The sequence below is a fragment of the Meleagris gallopavo genome, chromosome 1 (genome assembly GCF_905368555.1).
Source record: "Meleagris gallopavo chromosome 1, MGAL_WU_HG_1.1, whole genome shotgun sequence".
NCBI classification, from domain to species: Eukaryota; Metazoa; Chordata; class Aves; order Galliformes; family Phasianidae; genus Meleagris; species Meleagris gallopavo.
Window position 1 is genome coordinate 65,592,790 of NC_139404.1, and position 13,602 is coordinate 65,606,391.

The window sequence follows — 13,602 nt, forward strand, 5'->3', positions numbered from 1 at the left end:
CCTTTTGCAATATTGATGGTCCCTCTATTAATAGACTAGCAGACAAGGGAGCTATTATTCTTGCCCTCTACCTGTTTTTCCATTAGGTATGGCTGTCTCTGACTGCTTGCAGTTCTATAACCTATCATGTGCTTGGGCCACTCACTAAAACTCATCCTCACATGTTGTTTTTGGTGAAAATTATGACTAGACAGGAAAAGAGACAACAAAACCATGCAGAAAAGTATGAGAAAAAGCTCAATATAGGTTTGCATCCAAAATAGCAATGTTTTTTGGACTCAGAAATGAGGAAGTGCCGGCACAGTAATGTGGAAAGTCATCTGAGAATGTCTTTGAAGTTTGTCCCCATTAATGACCAGTGCCCTGTGTTTTTGTTCCAGCTGTACCTTCGTGCTGACATAGAGGCAGACTTTTTGCTTCCTATAACACAATATCTATGTATTTTTTGAGGGGATTCTTAGGCATGGACAACTTCGGGCTATCCTGAGCCAGTGTGACCCATGGGCATTAGTTTGCTTTTTTGTGTGCCAGCAGACTCAAAAGAAGTCAGTTCTCCCTCAGTTTCCTTTCTCATTCTCTCTACCTATGTTTGAAAGCAGAAATTTTGCAAGCCTATTTGTCATGACAACATACTTCTGCAAAAAATTGAAGTGGGGACTGAGGGTAGGTTTTAATCACAATGTTGTGAAAATCTAAGGCTTATGTGCAAGCTAGGCCATGAACTGGAGACCTGTGAAGAACTGTTGGCCAAGACTGTTTTCTCTCGCTAGAGTAAAACACTCCCAAAAAGAGAGACTTGGTTTTATCCTTGTGGAAGGTGGTATCTCTGATGTCAGCTGGCTCAATAGGGTTCACAGAGAGCTAGTGTGAGCAGCTGGTTGCATGTACCTGGCCTTCGTGCAGGGCGGAGACTTGAGCTGAGTTTCTCCTGCCCTCCTTGATACTGACATTACCAAAAGAAACAAGGAGCATGTTCAAGGTCAAGACAAAATGATGGTGATGTGACATGGCACTGTGCCATTGTGATCTGAGCCTGACTCAGGAGCATGCTCTGAACTAGACAAATCTTTGACCAGCTTTCCTCTTATCTGCTACCTTCCCTGGCTGTGCCGGGGCAAGGAGCCTTTGGAGTACTAGCCAAAACTGGGATCTTAACAGGCTTCTTCTCTCAAGACATAAAATGTTTGCAAAAATAGTGTTATACTTCTTTCTTAAAAATCATGAAAACTTTTCCAATCCTCCAAATTCTCTCATTTTCCTTGACTTTGTTAGCCAATTCTTTTAGCACTGTGGGATGTCTCTGTGTTCTATTTCTTTCACACAGGCTTTGGCTTCTATTTGTCTTGTTTGCTTAATTATCTCCCATCAAACTATGAGGTACTGCTTTTGAGATCCTTAAACATCAAAATGCCATGTATTTTGATTTGGAGTTCCCTGCCATTTGATCCTTATTTTTCTTAATCAGAGTGTTAACTTAAAAGAGTGGGAAAATGGCTGGAAGCAGTGAAATGAGAATCAATCTATAGTTTGAATGCAAGCCACAAATATGCCACAAGAACGTAGACACATGCACATAGTGCCATCAAGAAAAATATCCCAGCCCTCCTACACTTTTTACACATTACAACATATTAAAATTTTTTTCTGGTCATAGTGAAATATGTTAAAATAAAAACCTACAAGGTTGTCGGTACCTCTGACAAGATAGAGGTGCAGAATTAAAAACAACTCAGAAAATCTTTCCTGACAGTTCATTAGCCTAACCCTGGTTTTGATAATTTGTAATCTACCAAATAGGATGGGAGTAAAAGAAAAGGAATTCAGCTGTGAATAGTCTAGCTGCTACCTTCTGCTGTTGTAGATGGTGATGAATAGGAACACTGGCTGAATAGTACTACTGACCGTGAATATGGAATTTTCCATACAGACATACGCACATATGTATCAAAATTTTGAAACAGAAGCATCACTAAATCAGTCAAAATAGTCTGGGAAATTGAGGCACAGGATGATGCGTTCTACCCAATGCAGGACATCAGTAATAGAGCTGTAACTATGAGGATGCAATCCGTGGTCCTGTGGCCCATGGAGTAAGGGTGATGTCCCCTTTAGAGAACTACTGTTATATAGAACATGGTTCTGCAAAGACACTAGAAATCTCCTCCAGTAATTTACCTTTCAGCTTGGTGTATGTGAAAGCTTTTAAGGAGAGGATGCTAAATAAGGAACCAAAAAAATGTTGCTGTTTCTCACCATAATTGTAAACTGAAAATAAGCACTTATACAACCTAGCCCAAATATTTAGTTAAAGAACAAGTTTATAACTAAGGATATCTTAAAACGTGTTTGAATTATTATATACACTACTTAAACAGTTAAACTGTCAGCTTAGAGTTTTGTATATCTACCTCATTAGCCTGCCTCCAGGGCCTGTGTTAGGTGAATCTGCATCTTAAAATTTTGTATTTTTCCATGCTTTATGCATCCTGTAAAATGCCTTGAGAACTTTATGAGGGATGTTGCATTAAAATGTGTGATTATAAATATGATTTAAATATCTGAAACATTACAGAGTGATTATTGTTCAATAAGGCAGTGTGCATAAAAGGGTTATCTGCATGCTGTGCTTAGGTTTCGACAATATAATGTAATGAATTGTTCAATATAGTTTCTATGCTATTTGTCTCTGTTTCTTCCCATACTCCAGAGATGCCTGATATGCAGTCCTCTAACAAGGCTATCATAAATTGCAGAACAATAAACAGCCCTTGAGATTTTTAGATAGTATGTGGTTAGTATGTAATCCATCTTGAGGAACTTGATTTAGTGCCACAAAGGAACATCCTTGACAATGCTCAACGTTGTTTTAAACTGCTGCTAAATCAATTACTGCATTTGGGAATGGCACGCTTCTGCTCCCTGCTCCATGTTGGTGGCCTGGCTGCTCTGGGAGAGATTTAGGGAGCCCCACTACAGAGCCAGATGGGTCCCCTAGAAATTGCCAAAGCAAACCAGCCTGAAACAGTGATAGGTAAGACCTTCTAAAATCTGCATGAAACTGCACAGCTCAGATATCATTTGTCTGGATTGTCCTAGCAATAAATGGATTGCAAAACAAACAGAAGTGTTGCCTTTCAGATTGGTATTGTGTCATGGAACAATAATACCCACAGATGTGGTCTTTAGACAAAGGTTTTCAAGTTTAATATGCTATGTACATTGATTAATTTCCCCTTGTGATGTCCCAGAGAGTTTGAGAAGTGTTATTACCCCTTTCTTAGATTCTGTTCTTACGGATACAGCAGTTACTTAGTACAAGGCTGCGAATAGGGGGACTCATGGACCAAAGATGAACACTCTCTTGATTATAAAGGTGTTACAAAGGGTGACCCAAAAGTTAAACAAGATCAAGACCAATTGTTTTCTTTAATATTTTCTTCTATTCATCTGCTGAGGCAATTGCTGGGGACTCTGATGGCGAAAGGAAATGGGCATTCATGTGTCAAAAACCTTGCCCTTCTGCTTTGGAGACATAAATAAGAATTCCTAAGCAGTATTTTATATATCCCAGGAGACTGCACAGGAGGAATATTGAGATGCAGTTATTACAACAAGAATGTTCTGACATGTTTCAGGGGCTCTGACCGTCTCAGAAATATCACTCTTTTATAGTGAGAAAAGACAACTCGAGGGAGGGAAAAAAGATGCTGAGATCAAGGTAGAACAAGACAAATTGTGCAGGATTCATTACTGAGAGTTACATGATCTAGTTTCTGAAGGATTAATATCCTTTCATCTCACAGTCTATATGTTACTGGCATCACATCACTCGCCAGTAGGACCTTGTCAGCTTTCCTTCACGTTCAGCATTCCCTCCAGGTTCTGGAGTTTCACTCCACTCCCTCCCTCCAACTTGTTTCCTCAGAGGCAGTGGCGTGGCAGTCTCCTTTTCTCCTAAATAGCCCTATGTCCCACAGTGCTTCTCACAAAGTCACTCTGATCAGGTATTGATCTTTCATTTCAGCATTGCTGGAAATGGCAGCCAGCTGTAGCACTGAAGAACAACAACTGGCAGACACTCTGGGTAGTAGTGTTGGCACTGGCTCTCTCCTACGAGATCCAAATTCCTGGGAACCAAATGTTCCTATGATTCTGGCTTTCTGCTGCCAATAAAGCTTATGATACAAAGCTAAATGGCTTGTAACTTTTCTTGCAAATCTGAAAGGGAAATTGATAGGTTGCCTCTATTTATACACTGATATGCTGAGAATATGCATTAAGATAAGGGGAAAAATATACAGCAGTAGCCATAAAAAAGACAGTGTTTACCCATCTTCACTATGAAGTGGTTTCTGAGACACATAAGCAGTTTTTATTTCAAATAAGCTTAACTACTGTAGTTTTTTCCCTCTATTATAAATGTGAAGAATAAGGACAGGAGGAGCTCATTGCATTAGGGAACTTTTATAGGCTCCTTCAGAGAGGGAATTCATTTGGGATTTGTGTTCACTGTACATCAAAATTGTGGCCAGTCATCACCCAGAAAATGAGAGCTAACGCCTGCTGTGAGAAGGATGTTTGTGGAAGCTTCCCTTCACTCAGCAACTGATGATTCATATCTCCATTGACACGTATGTAAGGGATGAGTTTACGGCTGAAGAATACTTTTTTCATCTTCCCATGCTTCCCCCTAGCCAGTGTACTGCTGTCAGTTCACAGCAGACAGAAATGGTAGTAAAATTCACATCTTCCATAGATTAGAGGAGAGGAACTCTTCCAGCCATAGAAAAGTTGCTTTAGATTTGGCTATCATGTTAATATTGGCTTTTGTTTTTTTTAAAAAAAACAACTAACCAATCAAACAAAAAAACATGAGGGCCATTTAATTCTGAGTGCTTTAAAAAGCATTTCAGGGATTGTAGTCATGGAAATATAGCCCCCAGTCAAGTGTTAAAAAAAAAATAATAATTAAAAAATAATTAAAAAATTTCTGTGGGATAGAAGGAATTAAGTTTAAAATTGTGGTGGAGCATTTGTGCCAAAATCCAAGCATGCTACTACTGAAAGTGCATGAGTGAAAAAGCTCTTTTCCTATGAAATGGTTCCTTCTGCTATGGGCCAGATTCTGTTTTCACCCACATAACTGAGAGCAGTGCTTGGATCCAGCTCAGCAGACTTTGTTTTAAGGGTCTTCTTGGAACAAGAAGAAAAGTACTTATTGGGCAAGAACAGCTCTTTCTTTGATCTGTCTTCCTGAAACTGTTTCATAAGGCCCGATGACCAGACTGAGAAGGCCGGAGGAGCTATGTCCAAAACAGAGCCAGAAGAACATACCTAGGTATAAATCACAGAGGGACACAAAAGAAGTTAGGATCAAGCTTCAAACGTTTCCAGCCCCTCTGTCTGTTCAAAAAAATACTTCTGTTCTTACACTGTTACTTCTGTGCCTCTTTCTAAAGCAACAGGAAGAAATAGAAACTATTCTTCTGCACGATGTGGGACTAAAGGGGTTAAATTTACAAAATTCTATCATTCCTGATGGGTCTTTTTATTTTCTTTTAGTTCATCTTTCCCTCAAAAGAATACACACATTATTTTTACCTTAGGTGTATCTGCTTCACTTGTTTTACTTTTCAGACAGTTACCTGGCTGTAAGCCAGCACTGCAAAATCAAATCCTGCCATTTATTTTAGGATTTGCTTTTATTATTCTTGCCTGAATTTCGTATTTTTTCATTTCTTATTACTTTATGTCATGCAGGTTTTGTTTTTTTTTTTTTTTTTTTTTTTTTAGTTTCTTTTCCCCTTTTTCTTTGTTAGCTTTGTTTGCTTCCTGTCACTCACTGTTTGGTAGCTCAACTATCAGAGCAGAATGAAAAAGCTACATGCTAGCCCAGGTTATATATATTACTGTCACTTTCCCTATGACTGAAAAATGCAAGTAGCAACCGAAAGCAGCAGATCTGAGGTAGGTCAGTAACTTAGACTACGGATCTTTGAGTTATGCCAAGTCACAAGGAATCTTGAATTGCAGATACGAGGGTTGAGCTTTTAAAAAAATCATTCTGTTTATTGAAGATGAAAGCAATACAATAACAATGAGAATAAGCATGAACATGATGAAAAGCAAACAAGAAGCAGCTCGAGTCTCAGCCTGAGTGTAATGTACACATAGATTCTTTTTTATTCCTAAAAAGAGCAAAAATGTATTTGTAAGTCAGTATCAACCCTAAAGTTTATTTGGATCATTGAATCCTTCCCTAAATGCTTAGGACTATACATAGCTGTCACTGAAATGCTCCTGGAAAAATCCCCAGCTACTGGTTAGCCTTTTTTCTTCTTGAGGTTAAGAACATTTTCTTGCTAAAGATGTATGGGGAAATGAAATAATGGTGGAAAAACAAAGGCCAGAGTTCTCACAACGGACACTTCCAAGTTTCATACACTTTTCCCCACGAGCTGGGCATCTGTCACTTCAGCACTCTTGGAGGTGAGGCAGAGAAAGCCTGGTGAGTGCCATTGTGCAGCCTGGAAGAGCTGGATTGAGGCTGTTCTCCCTGATCATGCTGGGCTGAGGATTAAAGACAAATCCCAGTTAAAGCTTGCACTTTGAAAATTTTTGCCCCAGTTTTTCCTGCAGCCCAGTACTTACCAGGTACCTATCCCTTTTTTTAGCACTGGCCTGCACTTGGCAGAGGAAACAAACTCTATAAGAGCACCAGCCCAGAATGAATGCATGGTGTTACAGCAGTATCCCTCAGAAAGTGAGGGCACACATTCTGAGAGTGTCTTAATTTTTGATATCCCTATATTTATCCTTAGCTTCCTTTGATGTCTCATTACTCTTCTTGTCACGCTAAGGTGCTTTCTTCTCTCTACTTGTTGTAAATCTTTTGCACAGCAGAAGCAGTGACTACTTTTCATACCCCTTCCCTAATCATGTAATTCCCCACCTGCATGGAAGGAATGAAAGATCTTAGTGGCATGGCTTTGTTATTTAGGCCTATCAAGGTTTGATTCCTCTCTCTGGTGCCCTTTCTCTTTGACACCGCCAATCTCAACCACATGCACTGCAGATTTGGAGTGAAATGAAAACTGGTTTATATGAAAGTGTGTGAGGCAAAAAGTGAAGATAGTTTAGCCACTTTGCTGTCAGATTGGTGGAAACTTGATTAAGGAAATGGAACAAGTGCCCTTCGCCATAAGAGAGCATTGCAGCTGGGGGCAGAAAAACAGCCAGTGCTATTATCATGAGAAACAGCCCATCTGCCACAGCATTTGCTAGCCGCTAGGGAACCCCATGCTAACAGGGGGTTTATTCCCAAGCATCCCATGCAATGGTAATAAACTGTGCTGTTGTGGCATCCCAGCTGCTCTTCAGGGACTGCTGACTACCTACCCTGAGGAGCAGCGCCACTGAGATGTGGCACTCAGCATAGTGCTGCCTTTGGGTTATCGACTCATAACTCCCTTAATCGCTGCAGTCTGCTTTCGGTCAGTTTTGTAAGCACGGTGCCTTCTGTCCCATACTTCCTGACCTTATGTATTAGTGTAATATGCAGAAGTATGTCAAATGCCATTTAATCTTCATAATCCGAGCAGATTATGTTCATAACTTCACCTCTATCTGCTCACAGCTTTATCTCCTTTCAAAAATGTTACAGCATTTTTTAGACAAGATTCATCCTTTACAAGATGGATTTATTTTTAGCAGCCAGGTCTCATTTTCTTATGTCCTACCTGTGCCATTGTATCCTAATACAGGACTCCACAGTACTGCTATATTCTGAAAGTGCAATAATATTTACAGATCTGAACTTGCCCTTCTGAAATCTGTGATAGTTGAAAGTAGCAGTGTGAAACAGAAATTATTCTACAGACTATTGTTATGACAAAGTAGAATATTTGCATTATTATTTAGAGAGGTTACAGCCTAGCTCCAGGCCCTGGCTGCTCATCCCTGCAGCAGTGAGATGAGGTCACAACAATAGGCTGCAGTTACACAAACAGATGATTTACGTTTGGCATAACTGAGAGTGTGAAAACCCTTGTCAGAGAGGGAGAGGTCAGAAAACGAGTGGCTGATGGAGAGGGAGGCTGTATGCTGCCTGCAAATGGGTGAGGAGTTGGTGGCTTGGCAGCAGAGCCACGCTTGAAGGTCACCACCCACCCCTGGCCCCTGGCCACATCTCCCTGTACTTCCTCCAGAGTTTCTGCCTCCTCAGTTGGGCCCAGTGTCAAATCGGCTGTCTGTGTGGCTTGTTTTAATTGAGGAGGCAAATAACTCCAGCAAAGGAGACAGGAAAGCAGCAGGAGCAGGAAGGATAATAGGTCTCCCCCCAGTATCTTTGTTTTGTTCCAACTGATTGCTAGTCATGCTTCCATCATAAAATTAACATTCCTGCTTAAGAACATTTCTGGGGTGAAGTCTTGAAAAGTTTTGTCATTAAGTTCAGCTGAAGCAGGCCCAAGCTCTGAAAACTCTCTTATCCTATTCCTTTTGGTTTTCTCACATACTTAATCCTTGCTGTGAACCGAATGAGGCAATGATCCTACACAAAATTATATATTATCACATAATTGCAGATTGCATTATATGGTGTAGTCATTATGGGGGCTAAACTGAGGTTACGTAGATGGCCTTAATTCTGGCCTCTCCTAGCTTTTTAATGTTTGACTTTCTCTTATGGTAGTTTTTGAATGAAGTTTGCAGTTGTAAGTAATGATTAATTTTAATGTAATTATTACGACGTGGCTTTACATTGGTATCTAATAGAGAATTTCACAGCTGTGTCCTTCATAAACAATGAGGATTAGGTCTGCATGCTTAAGTTGATGAGTTTTCCTCAATATTTTTCAAAGACCTTTGAGGACTTTGGACACCTCTGTCACTGTAATTCTTCCATTGTGATTCAGAAATATACTGCATTTTCAAAATATGAACTTTGTAACTGATTTCAGTGGACCAGGGTTGGAATGTGCCCTTCATGAACTTGATAAATCATGTATTTATATATATTTATAAATACTTGTATCTGCACACTGTATAATTCTTTCACGATGGATTCTTGCACCAAATCTACTGTTGAAGCATCGAGATTTGAATTTGCCTGATACCTCCTCTGTTCTTATGAATAATTATTGTTTTAACAAAACGATCAGGTCTGCTTTCAAAACACAGAAAGCATCAGGGATTTCAAATGAGGCACATTTCAAGTTTGGACCTAAATGTGACTGTGGGCGTGAAAATCATTGTGCTGACTTTAAGATTTCTGAAGGGAAGTAAAACTCCAGATGTAATATTTGCAGGTCTGGAACCCTAATATGGAATCACATCAAGGAAATCTAATTTGAGGTCATATCATATCCCTTTCATTTCTTGACTTTGCAGTAAAAAATTGTAATAAACACTGTTACAAAATTTATAATGTAGGATAATTATGTGCATACATATGATGCATGAAGCAAAGTATCTTGGCTATGTAACTATCACACTCAGCTTCCTGCTCTGCCTCTAGTGTTTCCTATTCTCACAATTCTTAAATAAAAGTAAAACCTAGAACATCAGAAGTGTTCACATTTATATCATATTAAGTTACAACCTTGCTATTTTTAGTTCATAGTACATAGTGTTACAGGAGACAATCATTTCACCACCTGCTGTAGAAAGTAATTAAAGTAAAGCAGTATTCAACAGCTGTTTTTCTTAACAAGACAAATTTTTATTGATGATACATTAGACTGTGTTGCTGCTTATTTTGAAAGAAATACGAAATAAAACTTAGAATGTTCAAATTACTCTAGTTTCAGGTACAGTAACATTTAAGAAGAAATTCTAAGTTGATGCTCTTTACGGTAGCTCAAAGAATTGTTCATCAAAAACAAAATAAATTCTTGAAGTAGACTAAATATGACTTAAAGGTTTCATTTCTGTATTTGTACATACATGGTAAAAATGATGGTAATCTAATAGTATTAAACTGTTTAGAATAATTTTGCCTGTAGATCATCTCCAGTGACAAAACTTTTGTATTCTCAGCATTTTCATTATTGCTTTTGAGCCAAGTTTCCAGTGATATTAAAATGTATCCATAGTAGTATTACTTCAGGTTAGACAAGAATGCAGAATCTCCCCTTCCTGCATTCTTTTCAGACATTGTTGCCATTGAAACTGGTAGCATTGTCCTCATATAGGAGTGTTCAAACCTCTGTCTACTTTGGGATATAACAGAAATCTTACATTTCCATTCCAATTTTTATAAGAGATCACTGTTAGTGCTCAGCCTAATTCAGGGATGTTCTAAAAGGAATAAATATTTTTCTTATCAGTTCAAATCTGGCAAACTTCAGAGTGACTAGAAGCAAATCACAAATCAGTTTTGGGGAACTTTAGAAATATGGATTCAGATTCTGCATCAGAATGTGAAAATGGTTTTTCACTATATTTGTTCATTTTATGGAATATTTTAATTACTTCTTCCAGGAGGAATCGCCTCTAATTTATTTAATGGTCTGTGATAAGTTTATTGAGAAAGTGGGGGCTCCAGAATAGCGTTAGTTAAATTATTGTTGGTTTTGAATGAGCAGTGGATGAAACCACAGCCAAACCTTCCTTGTACTGAAAATGCTGGGCCACATTTTCAAAGCATAGCTCAGACACCTGGCTCTGGGCACTGTCCAAGCCTTGACTACCATTATGTGAGTCATGGAAAAAATTATTATGAGGGAGTGTGTGTGGAAATGAAACCACCTAAGTTTTAACAAAGCATCCCATAAGAAGTTTTCCTTGGTCCAGGATACAGGAAAAGGAGGACTGGGAGAGGAACAGAGTAAAAAAATCCAAATCCCTCTTGACAGCAGCCACTGTACTGTTTATTGGGGTGTTTTCTAGGGATACAGGACACAAAAATTCAGGCTCTGAGTATTGTCCTCAGATATGTTGCTTGTAGGATTGATGGCAGCCTCTTGCAACTACGTATGTATTTTCAATTTAAAATAACTTCATTTCATTTTGATGCACGTTGAAGATGTATTTTGAAATCCATCCAGGTTTCAAGAAATGACATTCCTTTTAATTTAAACTTTCCTGAGGTATTTTACTTTTCTCCCTTAAGTATTGCACCACTGTAAGAAAAACACCCAAAATATTATTTTTTCCTGAAAGAAATAGGAATATGCAATTGCCTTTAAGAAATCCCTGCTAAATAAGCCTATGAACAGAGCTAGGAGTCTTGTTGTCATGTTCCTGTTGCCATGAAAGGTGGCAAATTGTAATACTTTTTGAAGGCATCTATACGCATTTACTTTTATTTAGATACTGTAATCTTCAGTGACTGGTAGCTTAGTAGCTGTAATTTTGTTCTTTATGACTGTTCAGCAATTATATGTCTATTTCTAATTTATTTTGCATAGTGAGAGTTCACCTATCTATTACTGAGAATATTTTTAATATAACCATGGAAAAAAAAGTAATGAATAAAGAGATGAGTCTTTTCATTAAGAGTGCAAGCTGTACTGTACAACAAAAGATTGATCTTCCTCATTTAAATTCTTGTTGGAACCTCTGTGGAGATCTTCTTCAATCTTCTTTGGTACAACTTTGCAACTGACATAGCCCATGCCTGTGAGGTCATTCTCACTATTTACGCATGCTTTGGTGTGGCCAGGTGGAGTATCACTCCCCAGGCTTCAGGACTGCTTTGGATGATTCAGATTGCCTTTGGCATCAGTTGTCTGGCCAATGCTCCAGTGAAGATATTATCTCCAAATTCCTGCTTGAGAGTTTGCACACAGAGCCTTTTGGAAAAGATAGTCTATACGTGGGGAAGCTGGCTGGAAAATGCTCAACCCTAGCTGGCACTGAAATGTTGGTAACTAAATTCACTAAAATTGCTTGTTGCACTTTTAGGGACAGACTGCATATGAATTTTTTAATTGCTGGAAGAAATCTGGTTACCGTGTGATTTTTCAGGCTCAGATCTGTTAATAACTACACTCTCTGAGTGTGACTTAAGTCTCTCAGGTTTCCCATCACTAAAACTACTGTGCAGACTTTGTGCACTCTTTTTTTGCATACTTATTATAGTGCTGTATTGCACTTTACTGAGTGAAGTAAAGGTCTAGGGACTAGTTCACAGCCACATTCCATATATTAGACAAGATAAGGTTATCTGTTGGAGTACAAAGAAATTTGTCTTGAGAAATGTCTGATTTGTCCTCACCAGCTGAAACACTGAGTGTGTAGAGAACAAATTTCAGAGGAAATGGAGAACATTTGTTGCACAAATTTCCTTTATCACCAGTCCTCAGCAATGAATTCAAATATTTTCTCCATTGTTGGGTTCTGTGCCCAGCTTTATGCTTTTAAGATCAAATCCTGGACTAGCTCTTCTGCTGTTTCTCTCAGATCTTTTATGGTATTTTCCAGGTTATCACAAGAAGTGCATCCATTCTGTTTCTTCCTGCACTACCAAGGAGGGCTAATCGTAGGACATGTTCCACAAGTCCTGCAATTATCATATTAACTGTTCAATTCACAGAAACACAGACAGGCTGGAGGATGGTTTCAGCAGGATACACATTTTGTTTTTCCTCTGTAGCTAAAGTTACCGTTTCTTTTTTTCCTCGTAGTTTTTCCGAGTTGCAAGCTCTCAGGGAACAACATCTACGTGGGCATGACATTACTTGTCTGATCTCTAATTCTCTGATTTAAGCAACAGTCAAGTTTCAAGATGAATTCCTGTCTGCTCAGATGAAGCACACCTATCCTGAGATCATAGTGACAGCTTTCAGTCCACTGATGTCTGAAACTATCAAAACTTCTTTTGGAACAACTGGTCACAACCTTTCTATGAAGACAAGTTAATAGTTAATATAGTTTCTCCTTGAAAAGAGTGTACGCTTGCTTCTTGGTAAGCTTTCGGTAGCTATATACAACCTATCTGGAGTATTTTCCAAGGTAGATGGCTAGCTAACAAATAGGCAGAACTTGTTCAACTAACGAACTGAGCATATCCAGGTATCCTTAAGAACAGCAAGGGTACTCATAACAACTTCTCAGTACCTATGAAGTCTATGTATTTAAAATACGCTTGAGTTGAATTGTGTTGGAAAGTTGTATTACATCTTTCCATGATAGCACCTAATGACTGCCCTTGATTTTGATAGTAAATATATTTACATCTTTGAATTCAAGTATTGCTATTCCTTGCCTCCTTGATGATCTTGTATACTATTTTTTTTCCCCAAGAAGTGTTAGAAAACAAGTCTTAACTAAGAATTCTTCATTTATTTCTTCATTTCTTCAATTTTTTTGATAGAGCTGAATAAAGAAATAGCAAATAATTAGAAGACTAACTTTTACATGGTGGATATGCAAACATACGTAGAAGTCCACAAACAGCATATCAAGGTAGTTTCAAAGTGCTGAGGGGCTGTTTTGGTACATGAGCAAGGAAGTATCCAAACCGGGCTCTGTAAGCACAGCAATGCTTTCAGTACTTCACCTGACTCTGTGTCCTTCACCAGGAGAAATGGTAATTGCATCTTGCTGCTCTTCAAAGCATTAGCCAGGGGTCTTTCTTGCTGTAACCTAGTGAATGGA